General features: G+C 45.9%; 1 pseudogene; it reads right to left on the bottom strand.

Moving 5' to 3' along the window:
• Positions 1-8,180: 8,180 nt before the first annotated feature.
• On the bottom strand, positions 8,181-8,560 carry LOC139447579 (probable splicing factor 3A subunit 1; annotated as a pseudogene).
• Positions 8,561-17,023: the final 8,463 nt, after the last annotated feature.

Raw genomic sequence — 17,023 nt, 5'->3', positions numbered from 1 at the left:
CCTATACTTGTACATTTCATCTATCACATAAATACCATCAACAAACGTCTGTGCAAAATGTGTCACTAGCTCTTTGATGAACAGTGAAAAAAGGATTGGGTTTAAAGTACAACCTTCGTGTACACCTCCTTCAGAAATATTTAGACAGTTTAAATCCATAATGAAGTGCAACCACGGATTTAACTTACTCATGCACAAAAAGGGAATTAAACCTTTTTTAATGGCACAGTAAAATTCCCATGGTCTTCTTGTATGTTTTATAACCAGAGCTTGTAAAGTATAAATACTATTAATTATGTAGTAATTCTTTCTAATAAACCCATTGATATTCCACAAAAGGGTGTCCAGTCTATTATTTTGGTGGCACGATGTCCCGTGCACAGCGCACAAATCAGGTAAAGTTAAGCAACGTCGGTCTCGGAGAGTAGTTGGATGGGTGGATTGTATTAAATAACAAGACACCCCTGTAAGTATTGGGATCCCCTGTGGTGGTAGTTAATTCATAAGCCCAGGTTACATGCTGAGAAATTATACTGTAATGAAGACTGTCTCACAAACATAACTTGATATATATATATATATATATATATATATATATATATATTATATATTAACTGGTAAATGTTTTAAGATGGCCACATGTGATGATAGCATAAGCATTAATAATTGGTGGATTATGGGATATTCCTTAAGTTTTAATGTAATGTAAACCGTGATATTTAACACAAATGTGTCATCTTATTATGACAGTTCACAGATATTACAGAAGTTCGCTTCTCCGACATACTTGACAGTTTCTATTCGTAGTTTATGGCAACCCGATCTAAACTGAACAAGAGCATGTCTATGTTTCAATCAGTTGACTTTGTGGATATGTGATTCAACAACGAAAATAGCCTTAAACTAGGCAAAAAGTGAGCTCACTAATACCCCCGATTTCGAGTGCAACATATTTCTTCGTTCAAAACATGAAAAAAGCAATATTGTCTCAGAAATCCACTAATCAAAATCAAACTTAGCTCTGCACATGCCAGTCTTGATACCATCTGTTCTTGCCAAACAAGTACAACTTCATTGACCCGTAATGTACGCTTAATCCTAGATGCCAAACTTCTACAACCATTACCTCCTATTTTACAAGCATAAAATAACAATGTTCGACTTAACACTCAATTGAATTTTGAATATTTTACACCAGTATTCCGCAGACCTTTCATTGATATAAATATTCAATGGATATCTGCCACATCCGCCTCGCACAACATGTGCTGACACATAAGACAAGCTACTAAATGTACAACTTTAATTTCCTTAACAACATTCAGTCCCCACATTTCCGCAATATAATAAAATACGACAAACTTTGGTGTAAATAAATCTTTAAGAAGACGTCAAAAGGTAACGGCTTAAACATCGTGAGTGGTCAACGATATACCAAATAATAATAGTTTAGCCTGCAAACAAACATTTCCTATGTGCTAGGTCCATACTAATGACCTCCTGTATACAATATCTAGATATCTATACCAGGAAACACATTCAATTGTAGGCCATTACAGAACCATTTTTTCATATTTCGACAATCTTCCACCATTTGTAAAAACCTATTACCGTTAAGGTTGTTTCATATATACTGTCAAACAATTCCCAAACAAAAGTATTTCAGGACATCAACGTTCTTCTGTAAACTAAAAAGTGTATCAGAGATAAACACAACATCATCAGCAATAACAGAAGAAACAGCTGTGCAGGTTCAGGATGAAGCTGAGTCCTGATACGCCACATGTTTCGGTTTCATAAGATAATTCATTGATAAGAATTGAAAATAGAAGGCATTGTCGTAAAGCCAGAAGACAATCAATACATGTTGAAAACATATCATTAAATTTGACACATGCTTTAACACTTTTATTGAGAGTTTGGATTGATTTTAACATTTTACTTCCTAGCCCTCTTAGCCTTAAAAATGTACCACAATTTTCCCTATTAAGTCAAAAGCGTTTTGACAAGTCTATATAAACTGACGTCCAAAAGAAACTTTACCAACTGAAAATATAAATTTTGATTCATCATTAAAATGCACAAATCTCCAAATCTGCACTTCTCTTATCTTAGAAATGTGCACTTTTTATCAAACCAGGGTTGTGAATTTCGTGTATCAAAACAGCATTTACGTTTCATGCACTATGCAGCTTGACATATTGCATTTGTAAGAGATGTTACTGCATTATCAATGTAAGAAATAACTTTGTCGCAAAAGCTATGAAGCAATCTAGATATATCAGGTGAATGTAGATTCTCCCTGAGTTCACCGACCTTGTCCCTGTCCTACTTAAATCTGAGGCCACTACCCTCGGCACGTGCTTACCTTGCTTCGTGACCATCCTCACAGGGAGTAGCGTGAATGTCCAGTGACTGAACCCTACATCGTACATGTAAACAATCACACTATGACGGCATCGAACTCATGAAACAGTTTGACCAAAGAGCGTGAAGTAATAATGTAATTAATGGCACTTATGATACAAATGTAAAGACCCGCACCTGCATCTGAAACATATCTCCATATGATGGTATTGAGATACAGCAATGAACGCCAACATCTGTTTGTCATCATGTCGTGATGTATAACGGGTATCATGTATATATGAGCAATGGCCCAAACCAACGTGACTTGAAATATCATATAAAATGTAATCAAACTCTGTACCGGCTCTGGCATCAAAATCCCCACTCAGTGGTATATTTAAGTGGTATAGGTAATGGGGATTCTGGCTCACTTCCACTGGAGCCAGATTTCTATACCTATACTACTACTACAGAGCGAATTTTTTATGTGAAAATGATGATGTAATTCAATGATCGTCATGAGATTAAGCTAAATTGACTCTACCTCACCACCACCTGGAGCCAATCAATGCTTCTATGATATATTTTTTTATAAGTAATAACAGTTCTGCCTCAACTCAACTGGAGTCAGATTTATATATCTATAATGCTACTACAGAGGGAATTTTCTAAAATGATGATGCGACTCAACGATCGTCATGTTACTAAACTAAATTGTAATGAAAATATTCCCTATTATTTTTACTCATACGCATACCATTATTTTGAATGAAGTGATGTTCAACATTTTTACTAAGTTCTTTGTTCATTTTACAAGGAGACTTCCTTGGGGTTCTTATCTTCAATAGAAGTGTGATAGTGCCATGTCTCAGTGAGTCCTGCAATGTGATGATTTGCTGGAAGGGACTCGTGTACGAAAACTGTATCGCACAACTTAGAACACAGTCCATAAATATCGCAATACAGGGCTATAATACAAAACTTTGATTTTGTGGACCAACGCCCCTATCTGTTATTATTCGGACCATCCTCCATATTACTGTGACCTTGTAGTCAAAGCGTATGTACCCGTGAAGATCCGGGGTACAATAGGTCTTCAGCAACCCATGCTTGACGAAAAAGGCGACTATGCTTTTGGTAAGAAGCGACTAACGGGATCGGTGGTCAGGCTCGCTGACTTGGTTGTTGCATATTATCATATCCCAATTGCGTGGATCGATGCTCATCCATCATACAGCTGAAATATTGATGAGTGCAGTGTTAAACAAAAAACAAACAAACAAACAAGGCGTATGTTGGTACCAGTCTGTCTGTCAGACTATCTGGCTGGCTAGCAGACGATTCGTCAGCGTCTTTGACGATGAGCTCGCCGTCCTTATAATAACCCATTTCTTTCAGTTTCTGTAAAGTTTCTCTTTGTTTCATTGTAAGGTCGTTAGAGATGCCATACCCAATGCTTTTCAGGTAATGTCTCAGGCTGACCGCCTGTGACTTATCTTCTGGACATATACACTTCACTATCATTTGTCTGGCTGATGTTTTTCCTGTAGAGCCCAGGTGATGTGCTGCTATGACAGCATCAGATGTGAGTGGTGGGTCCTCTTCCCCGGCTGTGTCGTTGAGTATATCGCAGACATACTTCTTACATATAAGGAGATCCTCCTTCTCTGACATACCGTAGAATATCATGTTATTTCTACTGCATTACTGCTCATGTCTATCGAGTTCATGAGTAAGTGTGTTAATCTGTTGTAGTAAGTCTGATTAGTTCTCAGTCCTGCACCATTATATGTATGTAGGTGGGTTTTTTCTTACTGAATGCCTTGGCAAGTCTACACCAGACTAAACCAAGTCTAGTTTCCTTGATTCCACACTATGAAAACAGCAGAAGAGGAAAGGTTCTTTTGAAGAAAAAAACTTACAATTATTTTAAAGAAATGTTTTCATTGATTCCACTCAGGTAAATTTTCTTGGCGATATAGGCGGTTGGCTACTTCAAGAATGTCACACTGTTTTGTATCCTGTTGATGTTGAATATTTTTCATGACCCTTTGCAAATCACCACTTTGTCTCCATCTTTAGTTCATCTACTTCTTTCTTCAAGTTTGTGTTAAATGATTTCAATTCTGATTTAATATTAGCTTTTCAACATATATGTCTCTTTCTTCACCTGCTGTCCCTGTGTTAAGTGCAACATTTCCACATAATGCAACGTCGCTGGCTGGCAAGGTAAGAGCATAGCACCCCTGTATACTTAACAATTAAACAATAGAGATTAAACAGACAAAGCTAACCATTGATAACGTAGCTAGATTAAGTTTGTTTGTTGGTTTAACGCCGCACTCAGCAATATTCCAGCTATATGACAGCGGTCTGTAAATGATCGAGTCTGGACCAGACAATCCAGTCATTGACATCATGAGGATAGGTCCACGCAATTGAGATACGATGACATGCATCAAACGAGTCAGCGAGCCTGACCACCCGATCCAGTTAGTCGCCTTTTACGGCAAGCATTGGTTGCTGAAGACCTATTCCACCCCAGTAGTTGTGTACAGTACCCGAGGACCGCTCCTGGCTTCTGATTGGTCGAGAGGATCACGTGACCTCTGTGACGTCACTTCCGGTCACGTGACTTCCGTTTCCGGTGGCGCACGCATCCAAGATGGCGTCGCATCCGTTTCCGGTGGCGCGCGCACCTAAAAGAGGACGTCGCTTCCGTGTCCGGTGGTGCACGCCTCCAAGAGGGCGTCGCCGCCGTTTCCGGGGAGGAGGAGGGGAAAACCCGGAGAAGCGCACGTAAAAGGTGAACGGGATCGACATTGAAAGAAACGCGTCAAAAATCGTTTGTTGTTGTGGTTCTAAACATAGAAAAGGTGGCGGTGGTGGTGAAGGGAGGGAGGGAGGGTGATGGTGGTGAAGGGAGGGAGACGAGGGAGGGAGGGAGGGAGGGAGGGAGGAGACGGATTCATGGTTTGGGTGGGAGGGTCGTCAAAGCAAAGGATGAGAGTTGTCTTTTGGGTGAGATGGGTGGCCCTGAAAAGGGCCGTTGGAAAAAAAACTGGAAACTGGAAACGCCAGGAAACGGTAGGAACACTGGAACACTGGAAAAACTGGAAAAACTGGAAACGATGGGACGCTGGTAAAAACAGTGGAGCAGCATGCCCCTCATGCATTTGTCACTTTGTTCAGATGATCTATCTTCTTCATCCTCTACTTCCATCTCATCCTCGGACTGAAGGTGTCGTCGGCGCTTTGAAGCGTGTTTTCTTGAGAGGCTTCTGACCCGTTTTCTTTTCTCTACACGAGGTGTGATGCCCGGACATAGTGACGGTGACCTTGAGTGTTACACTCGAGGCATGTCACTTCAGGGCAGTACAGGTAACTGTGACTGTCGGTCTGGCACTTCATACAACTGTATAGAGCTGGCATGATTGGTTTCATAGAATGCAGTGTGTGTGTGAGTGGCTTCGCTCTTGTTTTGTTTTTTATAGGAGAGCCACTGACACCCTGGTTCCTGATTGGTTCCCCAGGCCGCACCCCCGATTGGTTTGTTTCGGTGCCTGGTCTGCACCTCGGTTTTCCAAAACGGACCGACCCCTGTGTTTCTTTTCCATAGGAAATGGTTTTACCATGGGAGAGAAAGCACAACCCTGGTTCGACCATTCAGAGTCCGGCATGACCCGAGCACGGTCTCTGATTGGTCGACAACCCAAACCTCTGATTGGTCAGATTTTGATCCGTTTTTTTTATCTGGGTGTACATTTGTTTTTCTTCATCCTACAGACCACATAACACGACTATGGGTTCAACTTTTTTTTTTAATCCCCCCTCACATGAACCAACACAACAAAACAAAAAGTCACAGGATTAGGGGCGTCCCTGTGATTTTTTTGTGAACACGAGGTGGGGTGGTGACCACGGGGGTGACCACGAGGGTATGAACGTCTGTACACTTTGAAAAAAGAAACTTTGTCACTTGGGGTGAACAAGACACTCGACTCTTCTCTTCCATGCTTCTTGGGACACCAAGCGTCTGTATTTTTCGTTCACTTCTCCATCAGGACAAAACACACACAAGTATTCGCAGGGGACTTTGACGTGCTTCAGATGTTCTTTCCAGGGTTGGTCTGTGGCTTCCCATTGGCGGAGTGCCACACCGCAGCAATAACAGGTAACACAGTCACCTCGTCCTGGATAGAAATAGCCAGCCATGGCCATGTCATACGGGGTCTGGGTCATCTGTTTAGGCCACGTTTTAAAAGACCTCAAACGTTCTTGAAATGAATCATAGTGAGGATGAGAAGGATGACACAAGGTGTAAGAAGGAAAAGGTCCCTCCAGAATGTCACTGAGTCGCCATGTGTCGTCCATCAAGAGGGTGTCGTCCCTAAAGAGGGGACGTTTTCTCGTTTCTTGTCCTCCCACCTTTTCAGACACCCACTCGGAATCGGGGACAACATCTCGGGAGGATGACATGGCATTCATAGAACGTCTTTGCTCCATGATGACCGTGACTTCACTTCACTGACCTCCACCTCCTCCTCCTTCACCTCATCACGTGACGTCATCCTGTGTTTGGGTTGACTGACACGCGGCATGATACATGACACACGACATGACACACGGGGATGTGGTAATGTGACCTGGCATGATGGACACCAGGCAGCTGATCTTTCAAGCATGACCTTTGTCGTTTATCTATTTTTATTTTAATTTTACACTTTGGTGTGCACGGACATGACAGACGCACAGGCAGACAGACAGACAGACAGCGTAGACGACATCTCAACTCAACCTCTACCTTCGGTTCGGTACTCTATTGGAGTTGAGATCAATCAAGACACAAAGAGTTCAATCAATCACTGTTTAATAATGAAAAAACCCAATCACAACCAGATAAATTGGAAATACGAAAAGACAATGGCGGAGGGAGTGCTTTGCATGTCCCTACAACAATGCAGCAACGTTTTCCTCTTTCCTCTTCAAGCTCTTCTATGTTCAATCCCATAAGATGCGGTCCACCCTCAAACATGCGAGAGGTCCATCCGTTAAACAAGTACAGTCTATTACCTTCCTGAAACAGACATGGCACATCACTTGACTACGGTTGCAGCTTAGTGTTGTAAAGTTCTTCGAGTGAAGATGAGGATCACCATAAGATGTGATCCTCAGATGTGATAGGGATGTCATCATACTTGTCATAGGTCAACATACAAGTACAGTCTATGAGCTCCATACAACAGACATGACACATCACTTGTCCGCTGTTGCAGCTGATGTATCTTAACATGTTGTTGTGTCGGCAAACACTACATTCGCGTTGTAGGGGAGTGAGTTGAGCTTCTCCATAAGGATTCAGGTCAACGTTGTCACGGTCGCAAACAATGGGCATACCTGAGGAGAAGACATCTTCCGGTGAGGCTAGTGACCAAGAAGCATCAAGCAGGGGGAGCGTATCCAGATGCATGGAAGGGAGGGTGGCCAGCTTGAGCGCTTCATGGTCTTCACTGTCACCCGTCGGCAGCGTCACAGGTGCATTCAGTGAATAGGTGGGCTCCCGAGGGGTTTGTTCCCACCACTGTTCTAGCACGGACTGGGCTGAACTGACATCAGGGATCCTGTCAATCATAGGACAGAGTCAATTCATCATATGAATAGGTATAGTCATCATCAACATAGGCATCATCATCATGAAGATCAACATCACATCAAGAATGACTGAGACAAAGAAGTACTGAATGGTACTTACAGTTGTTCTTGATGAGCGATCTTCAGAGATAATTTCTTCCGGGATCGTCTTTTTGCAGGCGTTGCAGGTGTTGCAGGTTTCAAAAAGGATGTCCCTTTCGTTTCGGTGCCTGTCGCTGCTGCTGCTGCTGTTGTTGCTGGGGTGGGGGGTGATGGTGGTGGTGGTGGTGGTGGTGGTGGTGGTGGGTGTTGCCGCTGTTGCAGCTGCTGCTGCTGTGGGTTTGCTTGTTTTTTTCTTCTGGGTCTTCTTTATCGTCTTCACCGGTGCTACTTTCTGGGGTTCAGTCAGTTTCCGCATCTTTGAACGTAACTTGGCGTACGCGTCGTCAGCCTTTATCTTGGCACACAACATGTCGTACACATCACCCCACATGTCAGCAGTCATGTCACCGTTCTCATCTCCCCTGCTTCTTTTACCACCCGTGTCGCTCCGTGTCTTGGCATTCAACCGTGTCAACATGATGTTGTCCGGATTTTCTGTTCGTTGTTTCTTCTTTCCAAGTCTTCACGGATGTGTGTCAACACTTGATGGTACTCTCTCCAAACACGTGTTTCTTCCAGATGAAACGCCAAGAGCCAACACAACGTGAGGAACATCAATCAGAGGGACGATGTTGTTGCTTGGTCCGTTCAGTGAAAAGTGATGACCGGAGAGCGTTGGACGTATTAAAAAAAACGGAGGTCCTGCTTTCCGATTGGTCCGTTTCGGTGTCTGGCCTGAGCTTCAATTTTTCCAAACCGGACCGACCCTTGTGTTTCTTTTCCATAGGGTTAGGCTTGTATCGTGAGAGAGAAAGCACAACCTGGTCCGAGCACGGCCTCTGATTGGTCGACAACCCAGACTTCGGATTGGTCAGATTTCGTCTGTTTTTTTCTGTAGGGGTTCATGTTGATTCAGTTTCGATCCGTCGATATGAAACCCCAATGGTATATCATTTTATAGAAAGTCATCTCTGTACCCAAAGGGGAGCGTGTCTACAGGCAGCCCTGTTGTTTCGTCGTAGACGAGACGTCGATTGTTGTACACGGTACGATAGTCTTTTCGGGTGGGTCGACTCACAAGAGCATTTTCGTGCCGAGGTCCTTTTCGAATGATCTGATGAGGGTAATCCAAACTGATTTTCTCCCCCTCTTTCCCAGGCTGCTGTCCCAGTATCAAACCTTTCATGGTGTCAAAGTTGAGATGTTGTTGGTTTCTGTAATTCAAAGTGAACCCTCGCACTTTGCAGGTCGTGCGCGTTCCATCGGGTCTGGGGTTCATTAACTCATAGCCATAGTTTTTGGGACCTCCTGACACAAACGTCTTGATGGTGTTTCCGTCCAGTTCATCTGTAAACTCACCCAACGAATGACCCAGCTCTGGATTCGCGTCGTGGGGTCGATGAATGTAAATGACGCTGTCCATGTCAAAGTACAAGACCCTGCGACCCACCAGAGAAAGAGTCTTGTACAGCTTGAAACGTGCTTGGGCGGTGACCCAAGCAGCAATGGCGACGTTGAAATGAGAATGAGGGGTTTGGAATTCTTTCTGCAGGGTATAGGTCACTTCCACCATGTGTTCGTTGACAACGGTGACATCCTCGATGGTATTGCGTTTATCCCTCCACAAGGTAAGGTACTGTACAGGATCGTTAATATAGACGTTCTGACTGTAGTCTACCCGTTGTCCAAACTTGCCCCAGAGCGAATTCAGTTGCATCTTGGCAATTCTGCAGCATCCTGGATTTTTTTCGATGCGCTCCTTGTCCAACTCAATGCCTTCCTTGTCGTAAATCTCCTGGATGTAAGCGTCGTGATCCGTACATCCCTCGGGGTATCCGCTGCCTTCGAGCTTCTCCTTGAAATGACGATCGATGTAAGTGTCAAAGAGTCCCACTTGCTGGGTGTCGGGATTGGTGCGCCCTCCATAGAAGGCGTCGCGAGGGTTGAGTGGCCCGGGGACGTGGATACAGTGGGGTCCCTGCAAGAAAGCACGCAGAGCAGAGTCCCCCCGTTGCATTTGTGTAAACTCGTGCTCCCACAGGGTGACGATCCGTTTCACCTCAGGGTGTTGACTCAAGAGACTCAAACGGTAGTGGGTGTCGGTGTAACGGGCTCCCAACGACGTGCCCAGGACGGGATGCGGTTCTCCACGTTGGGTCTTGTGACAGGCCTGGCACCCATGCCAGAAACAGCCCAGGAATTCGTAGACGGTGCCTGTCGCTGGATCGTAGCCATCCACACTGTACCGATGTTGGCCCTCTCCACAGGTGAACTCTTTTTCACCACCATTCCTGGTCTGCTGGAGGTGCAGATGGGGGTCCCTTTCCATCAGATATTGGAGCCAGTGCATACAGGCTTGGGAATAGTTTCTCTTGGGCTGGTAGCCTTGAGGTGGAAGAATGGCGATGGTATTGGGTTTCAGGTCGTGTTTTCGGAAGGATTTCATGGTGAACGCAGCAGCTGTCATCACTTCTACAAAGGGATCCATGCCAACCGAGTTGATGGCGTTCTGTCTGAAGTCAGCACATCCCCGTCTCAAAATGTCCACATCGCTCTGGCAGTAGGCTAAAAGTTCTCCTTGTAAGTCGAACAAGGCTCCTTCTTGCACTTTTTGGGTATGCCACTGGAGGAAGACTCTACGTTCCGCGGGAGACATGCCATCGGGATCGTACATGACGGCTGGTGGATAGACACCACTGTAGGTCTGGTTGGCTTCGGTATTGAAAAAGTGCAGAAAATACCCTTTCTTCAGTTCTTTCAGCCCAAAGCTCTTGGGAAAGGCTTTCAGGGGGTAAGGGATGAAATTTAAGCTGTCTTCGAAACACAGTCGTCCCAGGGTCACCTGCAGAATCTGTTGACCATGTCGTATCTTGATGGGGAGTTTCACCAGAAGGGGGAACAAGCCCTTTAGGATCAAGTGTAAATCATAGGATCGTGCATTATGGCCCATCACATAAATGCGATCCTCCTTCTGGACTGTCGTGGTGGTGTTCTTGTTCTTTGGCTTCTTTGTTTTCTCCACTTCCACCTCCTGCCGGGGTGATGCATGTCTTTTGGAAGCGTGGTTGCTTGAGGGAGAGTCATCCCGTTTTCTTTTTTCCCCCAGGTGGACTGTTGTCCCCTTGCGTGTGCTGCCCTCCTCTTCCTCTCGGTCCTTGTTCTTCTTGGGTTTTTCAGCCAGCGTGGTCAACCACACGCACACATCATGTCGCGTGGTGGGACCTTGAAACACGATCTCACGGCTGGGACCATACCCTTCTTCTCTTCATGGACATTGTTCGCACAAGTCCTTGCTCACTTCACTGATGAACCGTCCACATCCCAGTTGCACCACGCACAAATTTGGAATGTGTTCCCCTGTGTCTTGCATACATTCAAAATCGTAGAACGCATATTGGACGTCGTCTCGTACGTGATGTTGTTCCTCTTCCCCATCTTCCTCCATCTCTTCCTCCCCCTCTTCCTCCTCTTCCTCGTTTTCTTCACGGAGAGGCGTCATGTAACAGCGATGGTCTGGGGTCATGGGTTCTCGGCACACCAAGCAGGGATGTTCTTCATCGGAGCACTCATGATGAACCATGGGCGTCTCCAAGACGCGGACCAGCTGAAAACAGGCCGGACACCTGTGAAGCGATTGACAGGCGCTGGGTTTTCCCTCTGACAGGGGTTGGAGATGTTGAGTGTAACACTGTTGATTGGGGAACCAACGTTGACATGTCAAGCAAGCGATCCCGTGCTCTTCCTTGGGTCCGCAATAGCTAGAGTGGAGGCAACGGTGACAGCGGTATTCCTTGGTGCAGGGATGTTTTTCGGGATGATCGTAACGTTGGTCGCAGCGTTCGCAAAAAGCGGGCATGGAAGTGATGACATCATAGTGGTGATCATGATGATATAAATGCAGTACGGTGGCGTGGGGTGGAGCCTTATCGCACTTGTACAACAGTCTCTGACCCACCTCTTGACTGTAGACTTTCAGTTGATAATTCAGGGGGACCAAGGCCCGTCCCACGCGTGCGAGGTCGTACAAGCCTTGACAGGGACCTTCAGGCAGGCCAAGGCGTCGAAACAAGTCCCGTGCCCATATGCCTTGAACGTCGACGCTATCCGTTCTCGTCAGTCTCTTTCGCTGGGCGGACCATTCTTGGGTCAGAGGGTGGGGCTTCTGGGCAGAATGTTGTGCCACCACCAGGGCCCGTGCCAAACAGGATTGATCTTCGTTCTTGATCCGTACAATGCACTGTTTGCGTGTTAAAAAGGCTTTGAATCCAATCACGTTTTTCAGATGGTGACCACCACTGCCCGATCCTAGCCTGTCGGGATCTGCGACGTGTACTAAAGTCACAACCATGGTGGCATCGATGTTCAGGGATTTGTTGGACTGTTGGACTTTTTCCAAGGCATGCAAAATATCTAGCCCATGGAGATCTTCAAAGCGACGAAAGGGAATCCGTATAGGGGTGTTCAAAGTGGGATGATCGATACCTAGACCAATACGATCTCCCTTCTGGCCTGACATCGGTTGGTAAAAGTCACCGATCACTCTGTCAAATAAAGCTGGCAGTTCCATGGGAACGCGGTCCGGTGGTACGGTGTCCAAGTAGTCTGGGTTGAAAGTCAAACGATAGGTATGGTTAGCAGTTCTTAACTGCCTGGAGCGGGTGGTATCTTTCCTCTCCAAACGATAGGGCGTACTTTGGTTGCTTGGCATGATAGCGGTGTGTGTCTGATGAACGTTTGTACTCCAAGAGGGACTGAACGTCTGATGGATGGACAACCCTTCCCCCAAAACAGTATCGAAATTGGACCAATCCGAAGCCTGGGTGGTCGACCAATCAGAAGAGAGCACCGACCAATCAGAAGACAGCACCCGATTCGAGTTGTGTTTGCTCTCCCATGGTAAAATCCATTTCCTATGGAAAAGAAACATAAGGGTCGGGTCGTTTTGGAAAACCGAGGTGCAGGGCAGGCAACGGAACGAACCAATCAGTGCGCTGCGTTTTGGACCAACCAGGAAGCAGCGAGTTTCGATCCGGTTCTTCTCCTATAAAACAAGAGTGGATTGGAGCGGGTCAGTGTCACTTGTAAAATTTTATTTTATAAAATCAAGAATGGCTGAGACAAAGAAGATTGGTACGACGCTGGGTGGCGAAGACGTGGTGACGGATAGTGCAGATACTCGTGGATGTTGAAGTAAGAGTATGGATGTTGAGGATGGGATACCATCGCTCAGTAACACGCCATCGCCCTATTTTCTACGGTTTGAAAGAAGGCTCGCTTCGTTTGAGACGTGTCCTACGCAAATGAACCAGACTGGCAAAGAGATGGACCATGCGGGCTTTGCCTACACAGGGGGTGCCGATGGCGTGTACTGTTTCCAATGTGGGGTGCGGCTGAGACGATGGGCGCCCCACGACGATCCTTGGGTGGAACATCACTGGTGGTCCCCACACTGTGACTACCTCAGACTAACCGGCCTAGTGAAACACAAGAAGAAGCTACAACTATACCACTATCTCCGCGAGGAAAATGTGAATCAGAAGAACACGAAAGGCGTAGCACGACCGGATGCCTAGGAGGGTGACGTTTCCCGTGTCCAGTGTTCCTGTTCAAGTTTCCGTTCAAGTTCCCCGTTCCAGTTCCCGTTCAAGTTCCCGTTCAAGTTCCCGTTTGTCTACTGCTGTTGTTGTGGATGGTTCAGTCTGTTTCCGCTTCCTGTTTCCTACAAGCTTTACTTTTGTTGGACCCCCACACGTGGTGTCACGTAGGGCACACTGATGACATACCCAGATGGTATACCCAGATGACAGCAAGTACCGCTTCGACGATCCTTGTCTTGTCATAAGCTTGGACATGATGATTCTTCTTGGACAGCAGCAGAAAAGTTTTCTTCTTTCCCAAAACGGCCCTTTTCAGGGCCACCCATCTCACCCATAAGACAACTTTCATCCTTTGCTTTGCCAAACAACGACAATCAAACAAACAAAGAATCCACACCCTCCCCTTAGACCTCTTGGAGGCACACGTGTTAAAATAAAATAAATATATAAATATATAAATAGAGACACGTAGTACACTGCGTGTGCATGGAGACACGAGTCAAACATCATGTGTGCATGAAAACACGTGTCGCAGTACGCCTGTCGACTTACACGGGTGTCAACACCTCGGTATCATTAAATAATCATAATAATAATTTGAAGACACACACAGAGGACACGACGTTTGCATGGCAACACACACACACACACAAAGGACACGACGTTCACATTGCGACACGAAGTACATCACGTGTGCAAACGTCGCGTAGGTGTATCGATCTTTCTCTATTCATCTCAATACTACATCCATGGTTGTAGTCACACACACACACACATACATACACGGGACATCACGACATTTTGCCTGACAACATGCGTGAAACACCGCGTGTACCTGGCAACACGTATGACAGTACACCCATCAACCTACACGAGTGTCAGCACCTCGGCATCATTCATAATAATAATAATAATAATCATTCTATGGATCAACGTCAACGTCTGTTTGAAGACAAACACGCACACAAAACATTCCGATTGGCATGGGAGTGACACACGTGCATCACGTAAGCATTCTTACATCACGTTCATGCCTACTTATGACGGTCCACCTTTAGCATTCAGACGACCGTCTACCTAAAAATACCAAGGCTACCCAAGGAAAAAAACGGATCGAAATCTGACCAATCCGAAGCCTGGGTTGTCGACCAATCAGAGGCCGCGCTCGGACCAGGCTGGGGTCTGATTGGCCGAACCGGGGTTGTGCTTTCTCTCCCATGGTAAAATCCATTTCCTATGGAAAAGAAACACAGGGGTCGGTCCGTTTTGGAAAACCGAGGTGCTGGCCAGGCACCGGAACGAACCAATCGGGGCTGCGGCCTGGGGAACCAACCAAGAAGCAGGGTGTCAGTACCTCTCCTATAAAACAAGAGTGGATTCGAGTGGATCAGTGTCACTTGTAAAATTGATTTAAAAAGAAAGCATCACCATGAGCAGCAGCAACAACAACATCATGACTGAAAAATCAGAAAACTGGGATGTAGAACTAATTTCCACATCACCACCATTTCCTCCACCATGGCAATGCGGTACATGCCAAGGGAGTCTGCCTGTGTACGCCCTTGGCACAAGGGCACGGGATGGAATTTTCGAATGTGTGTACTGTAAGACCATCCTCAAGGACACCAACGTGCGGCGGTTAACGCAAACCGGTAGGTGTCCTGTGAGGAGACAGATGAATGTCCACCCGTGCCTTTGCACCGTTGCGTGCACTTGCATGTAAGCATCAAAACGGCCCTTTTCAGGGCCACCCATCTCACACAAAAGACAACTCTCATCCTTTGATTTGACGACCCTCCCACCCAAACCATGAACCCGTCTCCTCCCTCCCTCCTCTCCCTCCCTTCACCACCACCACCCTCCCTCCCTCCCTTCACCACCACCGCCACCTTTTCTATGTTTAGAACCACAACAACAAACGATTTTTGACGCGCTTCTTTAAATGTCGATCCCGTTCACCTTTTACGTGCGCTTCTCCGGGTTTTCCCCTCCTCCTCCTCCCCAGGAAACGGAGGCGACGCCCCCTTGGAGGCGTGCGCCACCGGACACGGAAGCGACGCCCTCTTGAAGGTGCACACGCCACCGGAAACGGATGCGACGCCATCTTGGTGGCGTGCGCCACCGGAAACGGAAGTGCCGCCATCTTGGATGCACGCGCAAGTCCCATCATGCCCTGCGCAGGTCACGTGACCGAAAGTGACGTCACAGAGGTCACGTGATCCTCTCGACCAATCAGAAGCCAGGAGCGGTCCTCGGGTACTGTACACAACTACTCACCCCGGATCTTCACGGGAAAGCTGGATAGAATTTGTTCAACGTGGCTTTGATCAGTATTTCAGTTCTATGAAGGCGAGTTGGTACAGCCGTAGTGGTACAGCTCGTGGCCGTTTACCACTTCGGTGAAACCCACGAACACTGATATGGTGCTGACAAACCTGGAAATATAATCAGAACAGCCTTAGAAATCCGTATGTTTATAGTTCAGAGGGCTAGTGTAAACAATGTTTTAGCAAAATTAAAGCATTGAGAACTTGTTCAGAAATCAATGAAAACTACCATCATTGGCTTTTGACTTGTCCTTAGTACAATTAAGTAGTATCGGGCTAGTGGGCTAGTGAGTGAGTACGGTTTTACGCCGCTTTTGGCAATATTCCAGCAATATCGCGGCGGGGGACACAAGAAATGGGCTTCACACATTGTACCCATGTCGGGAATCGAACCCGGGTCTTCGGCGTGACAAGCGAACGCTTTAACCACTAGGCTACCCGCCCGCCCGCTGCAGGCTGAACAGATATAGGTATAGTTGGATATAATCAAAACAAAAAGATGAACAGAGATTGATATCGAGTTAATGAAGTCCAAACGTTCAGGATAGTATTTCCGTGTGGGAAGTGTTGGGGCGTTCAGAACAAGGGGGGCGTGGCCGTCTTTGTATGTACATGCAATACAAACACCTTTCCTTGCATATGCAGACAGATATAATTTTTTTCAAAATATTGATTCTTATTTGATTAAAGCACCGACTCTATGGTTTTAAACACAACGTTGTTATATGGCAGCGTATTTTATTGTTAAACAGTGATTGTAGCTGTGTTGCATTGTTTATGTTCGGATTGGGTAGACGCTCACTGCATTGTGTTTGGACAGTGATCAGACGTCAGGAAACTATTCTATTTAGATGCTGGTGTGGTGTGTAAACTTCCGGTCCAGTATACCGCTGACGATGATAGTATGTTACCGAAATTTCTGTAATGTTCTATGTGGTGAATGCACGATATGGAAATTTCCAGTAGTTTGTTAGACTGTATATAAGGGAGAGATAGCGTGTTTACGTATCTCTCGTC

The sequence above is a fragment of the Haliotis cracherodii genome, unplaced genomic scaffold (genome assembly GCF_022045235.1).
Source record: "Haliotis cracherodii isolate W230 unplaced genomic scaffold, xgHalCrac1.p SCAF_7, whole genome shotgun sequence".
NCBI classification, from domain to species: Eukaryota; Metazoa; Mollusca; class Gastropoda; order Lepetellida; family Haliotidae; genus Haliotis; species Haliotis cracherodii.
Note: the sequence above shows the minus strand (reverse complement) of the source record. Positions and strands in the feature narration are given on the sequence as shown.